The following is a 15,242-nucleotide window of genomic DNA, read 5'->3' as shown; positions in this document are numbered from 1 at the left end:
CCCCCACTGCGATGGAAAGATCAGGTGGAGAAGGACTTGGCTTCACTTGGCGTTTCCAATTGGCGTCAGTTGGCACAGAGGAGAAACGACTGGCGTGCTTTGCTGAACTCGGCCAAAATCGCTTAGGCGGTTACAGCGCCAAAAAAGAAGAAGAAGAAGAAGAATTTAAACATAAAAATACAATTACGAGCTTTCCTAAAGTTGGTCAAATTTCTTCAAGCCATATACGTACCTAGTGGCATGGTTAAATGCAACATCGAGTTTGTGGAGGGAATGAGAGTCTAGTTTGCTGTATACTATTTCGAAATACGTAATTTGAGGAACAAAAAGGCTTGAGACCAGCTTTTTTTCGTATCTGATGGTACGAAAAGTGAGGATACTCTGAGGCAGTGCAAGGTGTAATAAAATTTTCCCACAACTTCATTGCTGTGGTCCTCACAAGTCAGCTTGGAGTTGATAGTAAAACCCAGGTTTCTCACTTTGTCAACGAATTGAAGCTTTGCAGTTCCAATATAAAGGTGAGAGATGTCAGAAAGAAGTACTTTATCCTTGAATATTGGTAATACATACGATTTTTGAGCATTTAGGCAGACCATTCAAGAATCGAGCACAGGTCCTCATTAAGCTTACGAGTTATATCCTGAACCATGCTGATATGGTTAGAGATATATAATTGTAGTGTAGACGAACATGGGAGCAAGAGTTGAAAATATCATTTATAAAAATACTGAAGAGCAGGGGACCTAGAACGGAGCCCTGTGGTACTTCGCAACATGTTCCCACCAATCCTGAAAATGTGTTGCCGACTTTAACTTTCTGCATTCTGTGACTTAAATAACTGTTAAGAAGTTTTACTGCATTTACATCAAATCCAAAATAGTCAGTTAATTTTCCACACAGTAGGCTGTGGTTGACAGTGTCAAACGCCTTGGAGAAATCAAGGAGGCTTAAAAGTGTTAGGTGGCCTTGATCAAACTCTTGATGGATATCGTCCAGTACTTTGGTGATGGCAGTCGAGCAAGAGCGAGCAGCTCTAAGGCCTGATCGACAAAGGCTGAGTAGGTTATTATTCTCTATGAACTCGGATATTTGTTGCGCCATAAGCATCTCGAAAACTTTCGACAATCCGGTCAGTATACTTAGGGGTCTAAAATCATCAAGAACGGAAGCACCAGGTTTCTTAGCTAGAGGGGTAATGATTGCCACTTTACATCCGGATGGGAAAGTGGAAGTAGTGAAGCAGTGGTTTACCAGATGGGTGAGACAGCTTATAATATTTTGTAAAAGTAATTTTATAAATTTAATTGGGATGCTGTCGGTTCCAATTGCGTTGGATTTTAAGCGGTAAACGCACTTAGCTACTTCAGTTTCAGCTACCGATACGAGCCGAAATTTACTTGAGGGCGAGGAAGAGGTTTTCATGTGTTGTGAGCTATTAAATTAATTGTAAATTAAAATGTATGTATGTACATATGTATATAACTATGTTAAATATTAAGTAGCGCGGACAATGTTAATCAGATCACTGCTGCTTAGTACAGGAACAGGTTCGCTGCTAGCTGAAATGCGGACGAATACTTCCCCTCTGCGGGAGAATACGCTAGGTACTTGGTTTGATTTCTTAAATTTAAGAGCAGCTTGAAGAATTTTTCTGTTGTCCGCAGAAAGACTCTCAAAAATGTTAAAGTTGCTGTCACTGTCAAATCCAGCCAGTTTAAGAGAAACAGCGGACTTGTTTTTTTTTCGGTAGTGAGAAAACGCAGAGAGAGTGCGATTGCGGTCATGGGTTGAGTGAAACTTAACAATCACAGCACAGTTAGGGCACTCAGCCGTGCGCTTGGTGTGAAAGATGTCACGAATAGGGGAAGGGGAAAACTTAATAGATTTGCATACGCGTTCGAAAGTGTTGGACAAATTTTCTTCGCTGGCAAACGGAAGACCAAAAATGGCAGCATCGGCCGAATGGGTGCGAGTTACCTTTTCGTTTTTGAGTTTCCTTAACCCCTCCCTAGCTGCAGTTAGTTCAGCAGACAAACTGAGCGCCCTTGTGGATTCCTCCTCCAGCCGATTATACCTACGTTGGACTTTGTCCATACGTAGCGCGAAATAGTAATACAATTGAATAAAGTATTGTAGAAATCGATAAAGCGGTTACGGAGATATAGTCATAAAGTGGGCGGTGCCACGCCCAATTCCTAAAAGTCTATAGCGGTATTACTTTTTGCTAAAAGATTGTTGTAACTATTAACTTGGAGTAAATAAGCATTCTCAGTTATTGAAATATCGGAGTTTTCGTATTTCTGAAATTTACCGTTATACGCGAAGCGGGTGTTATTTTAGTCCGATTTGAATAATTTTTAACGAATTGCTTCCTCGTATCAAGGTTATGAAGCATACCGAGTTTGGTAGAAATCGATAAACCGGTTACCGAGATAGACATACAGTATCGGTCATATCTATAGCACGCCATTTCTAAGTGATAGTGTGTGCCCCTTATGTTTATTTATTTATTTTTAAGAATTTTCAATTAAAATTTAGTTCATTCTCAGACAATCCCCATATATACCCAAGGTCAACAATTTGTAGAAAGCTACAAAAAAGTGTAACAAATTTTCACGTTAATTTGAAACTTTTTTCCCGGAAGTGTTAGAATTTTTTTGAGTACACAGTTTTTAAGCCCCTACAATTGTAGTCTGATAATGTGCAAATTTCAAGTGGCTACGAATTACCGTTAATTTTTTAGAATTTTTTTTGTCGCATTGGCTTCCATATAATGACTCAATTTATTTGTATATGGAAGAAAACCCCAACGCCTTAGGCGAAAAAAATTCTAAAAAATCAACGGTAACTTTAAGCCACTTGAAACTTGCATATTGTCAGACTAAAATTGATTGGGCTATAAAACTGTGTATTCAGAAAAATTCAAACACTTCCGAGAAAAAAGTTTGAAATTTAGGTGAAAATTTGTTGCACTTTTTTGTAGTTTTCTACAAATTTTTAAGCTTGGGTTTATATGGGTTTTGTTAGAGAAAGAACTGTATTTTAATTGAAAATTCTTAAAAATAAATAAATAAACATAAGTGGCACACAATATCACTTTGAAATGGCGTGCTATAGATATGACCGATACAGTATGTGGTCATAAAGCGGCGGCGCCACGCCCACTATCCAAAAATTTGGTTATTGCAATTATCGATGTTGAGTCAATTAGCTTCATTAGTTACTGATTTATCGCAGTTTTTGTGTTTCTGTAAATTACCGTTATATGGTATCTAGGTGGGCGTGGTCATTACCCGATTTCAAAGATTTTCAACAGATTTCTTAGCTAGACCCTAGGCAAGACTCGTACATAGTTTAATAAGGATTGGTGAAGCGGCTATTGAGATACAGCATCTCATTATAAGTGGGAGAGGTCACGCCCATTTTTAAAAAATTTCAAAATAATATTTTTTACCAAAATTTTACTTCAACAATTTGCATCCGATATTTACTTAAATATCGTAGTTCTTTCATTTTTGAAAATACATTTATATGGGAGGTGAGCGTGCTTACAGTCCGATTTCGCCCAATACCCACGTACCTTGGATAATTATCACTGGACATCGGCCTCGGCCGAACATTTAACTGGCAGTTCACAGTCGCAGACGTCGCTGGTTGCCGACTTTATCAAACACAACAGCTTGCTCGTTGACCTTCGCAATCGCAGACTGCTTGATTCGGGCTCAACAGTCAAAACTTCGAGGTCTTCATGTTCACCCTGTAACGCAAGCTGTTGCTTGGTAGGTGTGTTTGATTGTGGTATGTGTGCGTGTTTGAGTGCATGGGTAAAAGAAAGTGAAAGTCGCCACCATTTTAAAGCTAACACAGCAGGCAGGCTAAGGTGCGAAACCTTGATAATCCGGCGGTTTAGTAAAGCAGTTGCGGGTGCGTGTATGTATAGGTTTGGAAAGTTCAGAAAGATGAGTGATTAAATCGGGCGATCGGAAATTGAGTAGGTGAGGCATGAGTGATATCGTCGGCCATTTCGTACCCAATAAAATGACACTAAGAAAGTCCGAGAAGTTTAATATCAAAGTTACAGTGCAGTAAGAGGTGTCGCGAATAAGATCGTGTGAAGTTATAATATAAAGTTATAAATACACATATGGATATATAAGTGTCGACTGAGAAAAAAACAGTGATTTTTAAGTGGCCCTTACGGAGCAGTTACCGGGAACCGTTTTCAACTCCAGTTATCGAAATCCGAGGTAAGTAGACTTGAATATTTAAAAGCAACTGGGGAAAACTAAAAGCCAAATGTAGACTGGGAATATGATTTTTGCACCTTCTGTCGAGCCTGAATTCGATTGATGTAATTATAGTTTTCGAAAGAAAACACCTAAATACGTGTCGACCTCAAAATTGTAAAGAACGTCTTTTATGTTCCCAGCTGCATATCTTGGCAGATATTTGTGCATATGTACACGCAGTAAGCGCACAAGATGGAACTCAAAGCTAATGTATGCGCATATATACATATATAGATACATATGTTTGCGTGTGTTTATTCATGCTTGTACGCGCCTCAAAGACAGCAAAGTAAAATTAATTAAATTTCTTTTAAATTTTCAGGTCGCCAGCACACCTGTGCAAAGGACCTCGCCAGGAAAAAGGAGCTAAGCGACACACCACCTGCTAAAAGGCACACCAGGGGCCAGTTTCGGCGGCGATCCGACCTTACATTAAAAGCCCGAGGCATTATTTGCATATATCCGCTACTCCAATGATCATCGAGCGCCAGTAATTGGGAGAGGCAATAATTTTTGACAGCAACCCAACAGCATATGTACATACATACGTTTGCCAGCACCTGTGCATACCTATGTTAATGTTAACATGGGCTTGCAACAGTGCTGATATACATGCATACATACATATGTACATAAATCACTGTAGTCAGCTGTTTCAATAAAATCCAAAGTAGGTCAACGGCCGCTGCAAATTAGACCAGCGAATTATCCGTCCCGAAATTCTGCGCAGACTGGAATTCACCAGAGGTATCAGGAAGAAGGTGACATATGTATATACTTATTAGCGCACGATGGAGCGAACAAAGGTGGCGCCGTCAGTGGTACCGCTACTTTGGTTTTGCCGATTTTGACAGTTGTGGTAACTTGTAAATAAACCTTTGTTTACAAATCAGCGAAAGATAAATTTTAATTATAAGTGAAAAATCAGTTTAAATTGTGTTAATTTGCAATTTGTGAGTGATTTTTGAGTTGAAGACTGCGTAAAAACTAATAAAATGAAGTGCCGTGTGTTAAATTTCGACAGCCGTTGAGATGCGAGATGCGTAGATGATGCAAGTGTAGCGCTGGGACGAATCGCTGCATTTTGTGTACATAGGGCACGGCAAATCCGTTCGCGAAATGTTTCTCTATTATTATATTAACAGCATTTCCTCACAATGATTTTGTTTCTGCTCCACCCAGCCTCCATTAGCAAGTTAACTAATCAATCCCGCAGAGATGCTGCTGCAGTTTTTTGCAGCAGCCTTAATTGCAAAGAAATGGAGTGCACTAAAATGTTCACTGTTCTCTAATAAATTAGGTGAAAAATGCAATATTTTCACATTTGGCAAAATTAAAACACGTTTTTCGCTGTAAAGTGAACTGATTTGGCAGTTCCAACTCGTTCTTCTTTTCGCTCTATTCTTTGTTTACTTGTGGTACACAAATGTCAAGGCCCAGGACGGCGTAATCTTGTATTCTATCATTCTTGTTATTAGCGAGGGAAAGCTAGGGAGCACAAACACACCCACATCCAAGGCGTATTTAATAAGGTGGTGTTGGCCGTATATAAGTAAAATATTACACTAACAAATTATACGCTGATATCCATACTGTCATTGGTATGAGTTACGACAAACACATCATTTTGACGTAATGGCCTCCACGGCGAAAAACTCAGCGGTCGCCCCAACACCACCTTGTTTAATACACCTTGCCAACATCGTTCCGGCAACGTCGGCAGATGCGCGATCGTACCCACGAAAACGCCGCTCAGCCAGCGCATCGAGGGAGAGCAGACCATTTTAGACACCATTATATTTTTTGTTGCTCTATTTTATATGGTTAGACCAATTATCATTTCTCCAGTTGTTTTCTGGTAGATTTTGCTATTTAAGCGCGTGGTTTTTTATACCTTTCATGAGCATGAAATGGTATTATAACTTTGGTCCGATGTTTGTAAGTACCAGAACAAAAAGAGATAGACCCATGAAAATGTATACTTATATGATCAGAACGTCGAGCTGAGTTGATTTAGCCATGTCCGTCTGTCCGTCTGTCNTGCTCTTACTTGTTTGTTTTTGCTTTTATGCAATTAAATGAAATGTGCGAATTAGTATTTTATAGGAAATCACGTCACATACAATTCAATCGGTAAACTGGCTAATGGTAAATATAGTTATATGTCAATGCATATTACATTCAGTACCGCTTGATAGGAATTAGCCTCTTCAGTTTGAGCGTAATCTTTTCTTTTCCACACTTTTTTCATAGTTTTAATTTTTATTGTAATACAATAGCCGGTCTTTTAGTTAAATTCTGGATTATGCATTTACACGCGTTTTAAGTATTTTGTTTTATTTAATAAATATTACGGCCGAATTTTTGCGACTTTGTCGAGTTTTTCGTCTGCGCTAGATGACCCGCTCAACGCCCGCAACCGTGAGCGAGTAACTAAGTAGTCAAGCACTGGTAGTCAGCACTGGTGTCAACACCTCAGCTATTCATTCATGTAGGTACATATTAGAGGTCTGCATCGGAAGATATTTGGCTTCACATTGAAGTTTTCTAGCGAATACGATTCCTTCTCTTCCTCTCACCGAGAGCGCGGATAGTGAAGAGAAGTATAGTCGCTAAGCGTCGAGTAACTAAGTAAAGTACTCGACAAAAATATGTTCCGAAAAAGAGAGGAACATAAAAGAGGAGTACTACGTTGTGAAACTTCCGCAAGTAAAACGTTCCTTCATGTGAAGTTTTCAAGTATTTTAGGAAGATTTCGTTTGAGAGCATAATTTATATACATATACGAAATATATGTCTCGTGCACATAAAATATATTTACTTTTATTTCTATATGTTTTTTTTATATATACATGTATATATGTATGTATATACATACTTACATACATATGAGTTTCTTTAATGTATTTTTATGTCATATCTACCCTTATACTACATCAAATTAAAATATTGAAACACAATTTTGAAGGTCAGTTTTACCGCTTTCGGGGAAAAATGCAAATTTTTAAATAGGGTTGCCATCTGCCTGAAAATAAAATGAATAAAATATTTAAGTGGCGTAAAATTTTGCAACTCTTTTATCGAACGAAAGGCATTTCAGTGCACTTTTATCAAGAGGTAATATTTTTAATAGGGTTGCCAATACAATATAGAGACTATCGCGATTCTTGGGACTTATCGATATAATAATCGATATTTTTATCGGGGTTGTTATCGATATTTTTATCGATTTTGTTATCGGTTATTTACCGTTTTTTATATCGACCATTTATAGATTTTGTTAACGATATTTGTATCGATTTTCTAATCGATTTTTGTTATCGATTTTGTTAGCAATTATTTATCGATTTTGTTATCGATATTTTTATTGAGTTTCTAATCGATTTTGCTACCAATTTTGTTATCGATTTTGCTATCGAAATTTTTAACTATTTGTCATTGTCATTGTGCAGATCTGATCTCCTTCACAAAAAATTGCTTCACGTATTCGAACAACCATCTTTTAATACATAAATATGTACATATGTATTTCATTTACCTAACTCCCTTAATTTTAGTTGAATTTGACGTTTTAAACGGGTAGCAACACTCCTACATATTTATTAGAAATGGAGCCTTTTCAAACCAATTTATAGTAATACCCGTACTTTAATAACTGATCTAACTTATTGAATAATTTTAATTAAAATTTGTAACAAGTGGCAACACTTAAAAAAAAATAATTAAGCATTAGTACACATCTACAGGCCAAGCGCTTTAATATCACACCCCAAATCGAACGAATGCAAACCTGATCGCATTCAAAAAAAAATGTATTCGCGCGTTATAAGTAGAATCCAAATCAATAAAGAGAACATAAAACTGCACGTGCAGTTTGACCTTCCTATGTGAAGTTTCCAAATACTGCGTTCAGGTTGATTGATGCTTAAGTATGTGACCATAGCGGAACACGTATTTGGTGAAGGAGAGCGCCGTCGAGTAACATCGTTCAGGTACGCTCATTTGGGATGTTCTCTACTTTTGGTCCCCTTTTTTTTTGGTACGGCGAAAATGTGTTCCTATTTTTCGATTGAATGTGAGAAGTGCAGTTTGGCTGGGAACTTTGCAGCCCTCTAGTACATATGTATGCTTGTTCTAAACTCCCCACAGGTCCTCTCCGTATGCTGGCGCGAACAGTGTGGGACTCTAAGAGCGCGGTTACCCACGAACGTGTACGTAGCGCTGCGTAGAAGTACGTAGAAAGATATGAAGTTTGATGTTGGTAGAAAGAGAAAGAAGCAACGTCTACGTCACGGTCACGCGGTGGTGAGTTTTTGTTAACACGCAGATCCTATAAGATAGATCGTGTCAGCTGACACGTTCTCCGTTTTTACGTCCGTGGGTAATCTGCGCTTTTAAGGTGAGTGCGAAGCTATTTTATAAACATATATACATACATACATATATTTACGCAGAAACATCTGCAAACGTAGTTACATACATTTTTCTTATTTTTTTATGCGTTGATTTTATTCAAGCCGGTGTTGTGAGGAAATTTTTTACTTACATTTGCAGAAATATAACATTAGGGTAGTTGCGTTACAATTATTTTTTCTTTGCGAGTAGAGTAAATAACAAATAAATATTATTAGTGTTTATTTATTATTGAAGTATAGGGGTAATCTACAGGAATATTATTAGTTACTAGTTTAGACCTTTTAGTTTGAGTTCTTAATATTTATTACGCTATATGGCTGGAATCAAATAACTTGAATTGATTATTTTTTTTTTACATAGCTACTGTTAAGTGCACTAGTGAATTTGTTTAGGGAATCATAGTTAAAATCGGAAATTTAAACCGGGTGAGCATTAGGGTGAAGACTTTATTTAAATTGGTGTTGAGTAACGAACATACGTAGGCTTAAGGTTAGGATAATCGACTCACTGAATTGTACATTTGAAAAATTGTGTAATAAAGGGAAGAAAACAGTGAAAATAATGTCTTATACTTATTCAGTTGTTTGCGGTAATACACAGAGGTATTATAATGGAGTGCTAATCGTTTTAAGTTGGTATGGGTGTTACAATTAGGCAGAAGAGGGGACATGCGGGTGTTGAACATAGACTAGACGGGTAGTTGACGTATGGACTAGTGACCGACGGGCCTCGTCATTCTTAAGGGGTATTGCTAGGTAGCGGGGGTCGCAGCAACGCCCATGGCTACGCGAATGTTGCACTCCTCCTGACAGGACGGGACTTCTTGCTGTGCATCTTTTTCTTTCATCTCCTGTGCTTCGACCTGTTTTTTTTCTTTTATCACATTAATCAGACATGATTGAAAAATTTTGTTGATGTCGGTGTAGGTAAGGCAGGTGGTAAAGATCCCCCATCCGACGAGTTAGACCGGGTTCGCCACCATGCCTGTGCACCACCTTGCTTTCACCGGTAGTCTCACCCATGTAACAATGGCGCCCAACAGTAATAGCCCAATAGTTTTTATTTTTCCCATATTTTTCGCTTCATCTTTTTACTACTCTTCTTCTATCACTTCTTCTGCTACCTTATTTTATAGTCTCCTTTCTTTTATTTCTAATTTTCTAACGGACAGGTTAGGGTCAAGACGACAGCATCACGAGCGGTCACCGTGAGTGATTTGTGTCCGACTGACAACTGCGGGAGGTGTGGTTACCACAACTTAGAAGTGTTCAATGTGGCCACAGAACAGCTTGAAGTGGTATTCAAAGTTGGGTGATCCCAATGAGTTTGAGTTTGGTTGTGTTTTTATTGTAGCGGAGGTAGACCAGTTGAGCTACCGGGTGTGTAGTCCAGCACCGCATACAAGTGAGGCTCCTGGGAATTCTGCGTGGGGGTAACTAGCTGTGGGGGGAGTGTGGCATCCACTATTGGCGCTACGGCAGTGGTAGTTGACATGCTACACTTAAACAACTACAAATAACGGGGATTAGTTGACGCGAACGGTGGAGGTATGTACATGCGGACGTAAGACACAAACATAATGACCTCGCCAATTGTAACACCGCCCACACACCAACATATGAATGGAAAAACCAACAACAATAGCAAATTACTTTTGTATGCCCATGTCAAAAAAAAACAACTAAAACAATAAATCGCTTACTGTTTTACCAATTTTTAATTAGCATTTTTACTTTATTTTTATTTTGGTTTATTTACTTAGAAATTTGCATATTCGTCCTATTACATGCATATACATACATATATGCACTTTGAAGTCGTTCAACATATACTTATTTATATACTCATTGGATATAGATACATATATACATACCTTCACATAAATAAAAGTACGTACATTGTTTTTACTACAAGCTTGTCTCACCCCAAAAATTTGGGTCTGTTTTTGAATTTTTCGAAGCTTAGTATTTTCGGTTTGGGTCGGAAATTTTAAGTTTGCGGGTTTTATTATTATTATTTTTTTGGAAATCTTACTAATTTTTGGTTTAAGTTTTGAATATATCTGAATTTTAGTTTAAATGTTTTATTTTCTTCTTAAATTATAGAAATTGAAAGATTGCGATATTTTAAAGACTTCATCTAAATGTTATAATTTTTCGATATTGCCTTTGTATTTGCGAGGAGCAACGTGGAAAAGAGTTTTGAAAAACTAAAAAGTGTATTTATGTTTGAGGATATTATAAACCCAATAGTCATAGGAGATCTAAACATCAGGATTGCAAACTTGCAGAAAGAGCTTGATGATGAGCATAAAAAGGCTCCCAAAGCAGGGACAGATACAAGAAGATCGAAGGATAAAATTATTAATACAAGGGGAAAAGAGTTTTTAGACTTTTGTTATGATAATGGGCTACTAATTACAAACGGAATGACGAAAGGTGACTATGAGGGAGATTACACGTTTATAAGTACTATGGGAAATTCAGTAAATGATATATGTGCAGTATCGCAGCAGTTAACAGGATATATTGAAAGCATTGAGGTGATGGATCAGATTTGGTCTGATCATTTACCGATTGTGCTATCCATTCATGTTCCAAGGTCCAGACCCAAAGTAAATTGAAATCTACTTCCAAAGCTCTGTTGGGCTGATAAAAGTGCTAACCAATACCAAGAAAACTTACTAAAACATTTAGATAACCTTGCGGGTGAAAAGGAACATCTGAAAATCGCTAATTTGACAAACATAATAAAGAAAGCTTGTGAAAACCTAGGGGAGAATAGGCTCGAATTTGCAAAATCTAGTAAATGGTTCAACATTAAATGCTTTAAAGCTAGACAGAAATCCTTTAAATATCTGCGTATATACATAAAAACTAATAAAGAAGAAGATAAAGTAGAATACATAAAAGCCAATAATTGCTTTAAACAGGTTTGTAGAGAAGAAAAGACAAGCTATTTTGAGAATTTAGAAAAAAGAATAAATATGGCTAAAGATAGCAAAACGTGGTGGAGTATTGCCGATGAGATCAGAAATAGTAACTCGCAGTCAGTGTTACAAGTATCAGCAGCCGATCTTCGCCAACATTTTAGAACATTACTTAACCCACTGCAAAATTCTCTAGATTTACAATACGCGCAAATGCTTATAAGGGATGAGGATCTGGAAAAATCTATTACAGTTCAAGAGGTAAAAAAGAAGTGTTAAAGAGAGTGAAGGCAAATAAAGCGGCAGGAGAGGAAAGAATCCGAAACGAATTCTTCAAACACGCTCCAGATAAGTTTATTGTAAAACTTGCGGAGGTATTTAGTAACATATATAGGGATGGTAAGATAGATGAAACCTTCTCTAAAAGTATTATATTCCCAATCTTCAAAAAAGGAGATAGTTCATTGCCAAGTAACTATCGTGGTATCTCTTTCATGAATTGTGTATGTAAAATAATGATGGGCGTGCTAACGGATATATTATACGACTGGGTGGAAAAGCATGAAATTCTAAATGAGTTTCAGGCTGGTTCTAGAAAACAGTACTCTACGGCAGACAATATATCCAACTTAGCGGCAGTCGTGCATCTAAATTTTCATAGAAACAAGAAAACTTATGCTTTTTTCGTAGACTTTAAAGCAGCATTTGATAAAGTCCCTCGGAAGGCGTTGGTTTACAAATTATATCATCTGGGAGTTTCTTATAAGTTTGTAAAATTCATTGAAAGTATTTATAGCTCAACAACATCGGCGGTGTGGACTGGAAACGAGCTTTCCGAAGATTTTGAAACTGTTTCAGGAGTTAAACAAGGGTGTCTGATGTCACCGCTGCTTTTTGCTGTGTTTCTGAATGATTTGCATGAGGCGTTGGGTGGAGGTATTACATTACAAGGATACAATATACTCCTGTTGATGTATGCAGATGATATAGTCATATTAGCTGATGATATCCAAGTAATGAAGAATATGATAAAAAAAATTGGAAGAGTATTGTAAGCTTTGGAATGTGGAAGTTAATATGGGGAAATCAGAAATGATGATTTTCAGAAAAGGAGGCAAGGTGGCGAAGGAGGAAAAATGGTTTTATAAAGATCACTCCATAAAAATTAGCTCAGAGTTCTCTTATATAGGAGTCTTGTTAACGACAAAGATGTCGTTTACAAAACATCTTGAAAAAAGAAATTTGTCATCCAAAAATAGCATATGTACAACCTGGAATAACTTTTTGGCAAATGCGGAAAGTGGGCACATTTTCACGTTAGATTTGCTCTTGCGCTACGTCTTAAAAACTTTGTTCGTATATAAGGAAAAACGCTTACCACATATTCTCTCGAAAAAATTATTACAATCCCAACTGGCTTGGTTCAAGGACTTAAACGCTTTAGGCAACGAACATGGCATTCAGTGGACCTTGGAAAATTTTAGTGGTGATGATTGGAACCGAAATCGAAAGCTTTTGTTAGACGCTGTTAAGAAGGTTGGAAATATAGCGGTGAAAATATAAACAGATTCTATAGAAACTTAGATTGGAACGTAGGAAGGTTGTATATGGTAGGGGGAATTGGTCAAAATAAGATAATGTGGCTGTTAACAGCTAGAAGTGATCCCTTAAATTTAAATGGAAATAGATTCCAGGCAAATGCATCAAAAATATGTTCTTTGTGCAATGTAAATGAAATTGAAAACGTCCAGCATTTTCTAGGCACATGCCCGATACGAAGCGAATTTAGACGATACTATTTTGGTAAAACTACACTAAGTAATGAAGAAATTGTAAATGTACTAAACCTAAAAGCAATTGATTTGAAAAATATTGTAATTATATTGTGTACACCTTAAAATACAGAAGTGAATTGGTTAACGAATATAATTATAATTGAGGATATATGTAAAATATACTACTATGCTAAGTAGTCGTTTCCACAGGTATTATTAAGTTATAGGTAAATTAAAATAATCCGACTGACAACTTAAGAAAAGTTGAAGTCGTATGTTCTTTAATTGTTAACTGTGACAAAACGTCCACCTATAACTTATCGTTTTAAAGTATAAACACATCGTAAGCTTTGTTAATTTACGTAAAGTTTTTGTGAACTCTACGCAGTTGGCAACTCTTGTAAGACATTCGACCTTTATGTTCCACATTTGCCTTTATTTAAGTTGTTCGTCATTTTGATTTATTAGAGTCGTGAATGTTCAAGAGGAAAGGCGCAAACTGCGGTGAGTATTATTAACCCTAGAACACACACCCAGAAAATACCACGTAAACACACACCCGGGATACGTTTGTACCCGGGACCTTATTTTGCGGTTTTTTTAATGCTTATTCAACCGATTTCTATGATTTTTTTTTTGAAATGTATATTTTAATATACAACAAGTATTTTGTCTTTTGTTTCATTCGAATATTCCTACTGGTTCCAGCGATATGGGCAAATAAAGTCAGGACATGCAACAGTGGATTTTTGTTTTTGTTGTTGTCCTGATAAATGCAAAACAAAATAATATAATTATAGTTGTCCTTATTTCAAATAAAATTCTCTTCTGGGATTTGTTTTAATTATTTCTTTAATATTCCCAATAAACCAGTTAATTCTTCAACAAGCAAAATGTTAATGAACAATTTTTAACATTCAACTTCAAAATTGAAAAAGAAAATTATCATATTTCACAACAATCTTAAATCTAAAAATTTAAAGTATTATAAAGTCAAGTACATTGGATAAAATATTAAATGATAAGAACCCTACATTACTCCCCCTTCCAGAGAATTTACGTTAAATAAGTTAAATGTGACTTTCTTTTTTGTTCCAATATTGTTGTGAAAATTAGTGTTAAATTCTGGTAAAGTTTCAATCATCGCTGGTTTTAACCTGTCAATCGGAATAGTTTTGATTTCATTATCAATTTCTATTTGAAAATACTTCTTATTTTTTTCAATAACCTTATATGGCCCTTCATAAGGTTGCTGTAAAGAACGGGTATTAACTAAACGTACAAAAACAAATTTGCATGTTTTGTAAATCTTTCGGAACGTAAATACCAGCGTTGGTACTATGATGATTTAAATTCGAGTGGACATTTCTAAATTTTTCGCGTAAACAACCCAAAATTTCAGATGAAGTTGAGTTTTCAGAAGTTGGAACAATAAGTTCACCAGGCAACCGTAAATTTTGTCCGAAAATCATTTCAGCAGGTGTAGCTGAAATATCCTCTTTAAAAATTGAACGTAAGCCCAACAATATTAAGGGTAGCTCATCATACCAATCCCTGGTTCCATTTCTAGCCATAATGGAAGATTTTAATTGCCTATGAAAACGCTCTACCATACCATTAGCTTGAGGGTGGTAAGACGACGTTGTAATCTGATGGGTTCCTAATAATTTTGTTAACTCTGAAAACAATTTAGAAGTAAATTGAGTACCTTGATCAGTTGTTATTTCTAAAGGTACACCAAAACGAGGAATATATTCACGTAAAAATTTATTCACAATTGTCACTGCAGAAATATCTCTTAAACCGTATGCTTCCGGCCAACGAGTAAACCTA

Source organism: Rhagoletis zephyria, unplaced genomic scaffold, assembly GCF_001687245.7.
Source record: "Rhagoletis zephyria isolate East Lansing unplaced genomic scaffold, Rhagoletis_zephyria_1.1 Rzeph_scaffold_02380, whole genome shotgun sequence".
NCBI classification, from domain to species: Eukaryota; Metazoa; Arthropoda; class Insecta; order Diptera; family Tephritidae; genus Rhagoletis; species Rhagoletis zephyria.
This window is presented reverse-complemented; position numbering follows the sequence as displayed.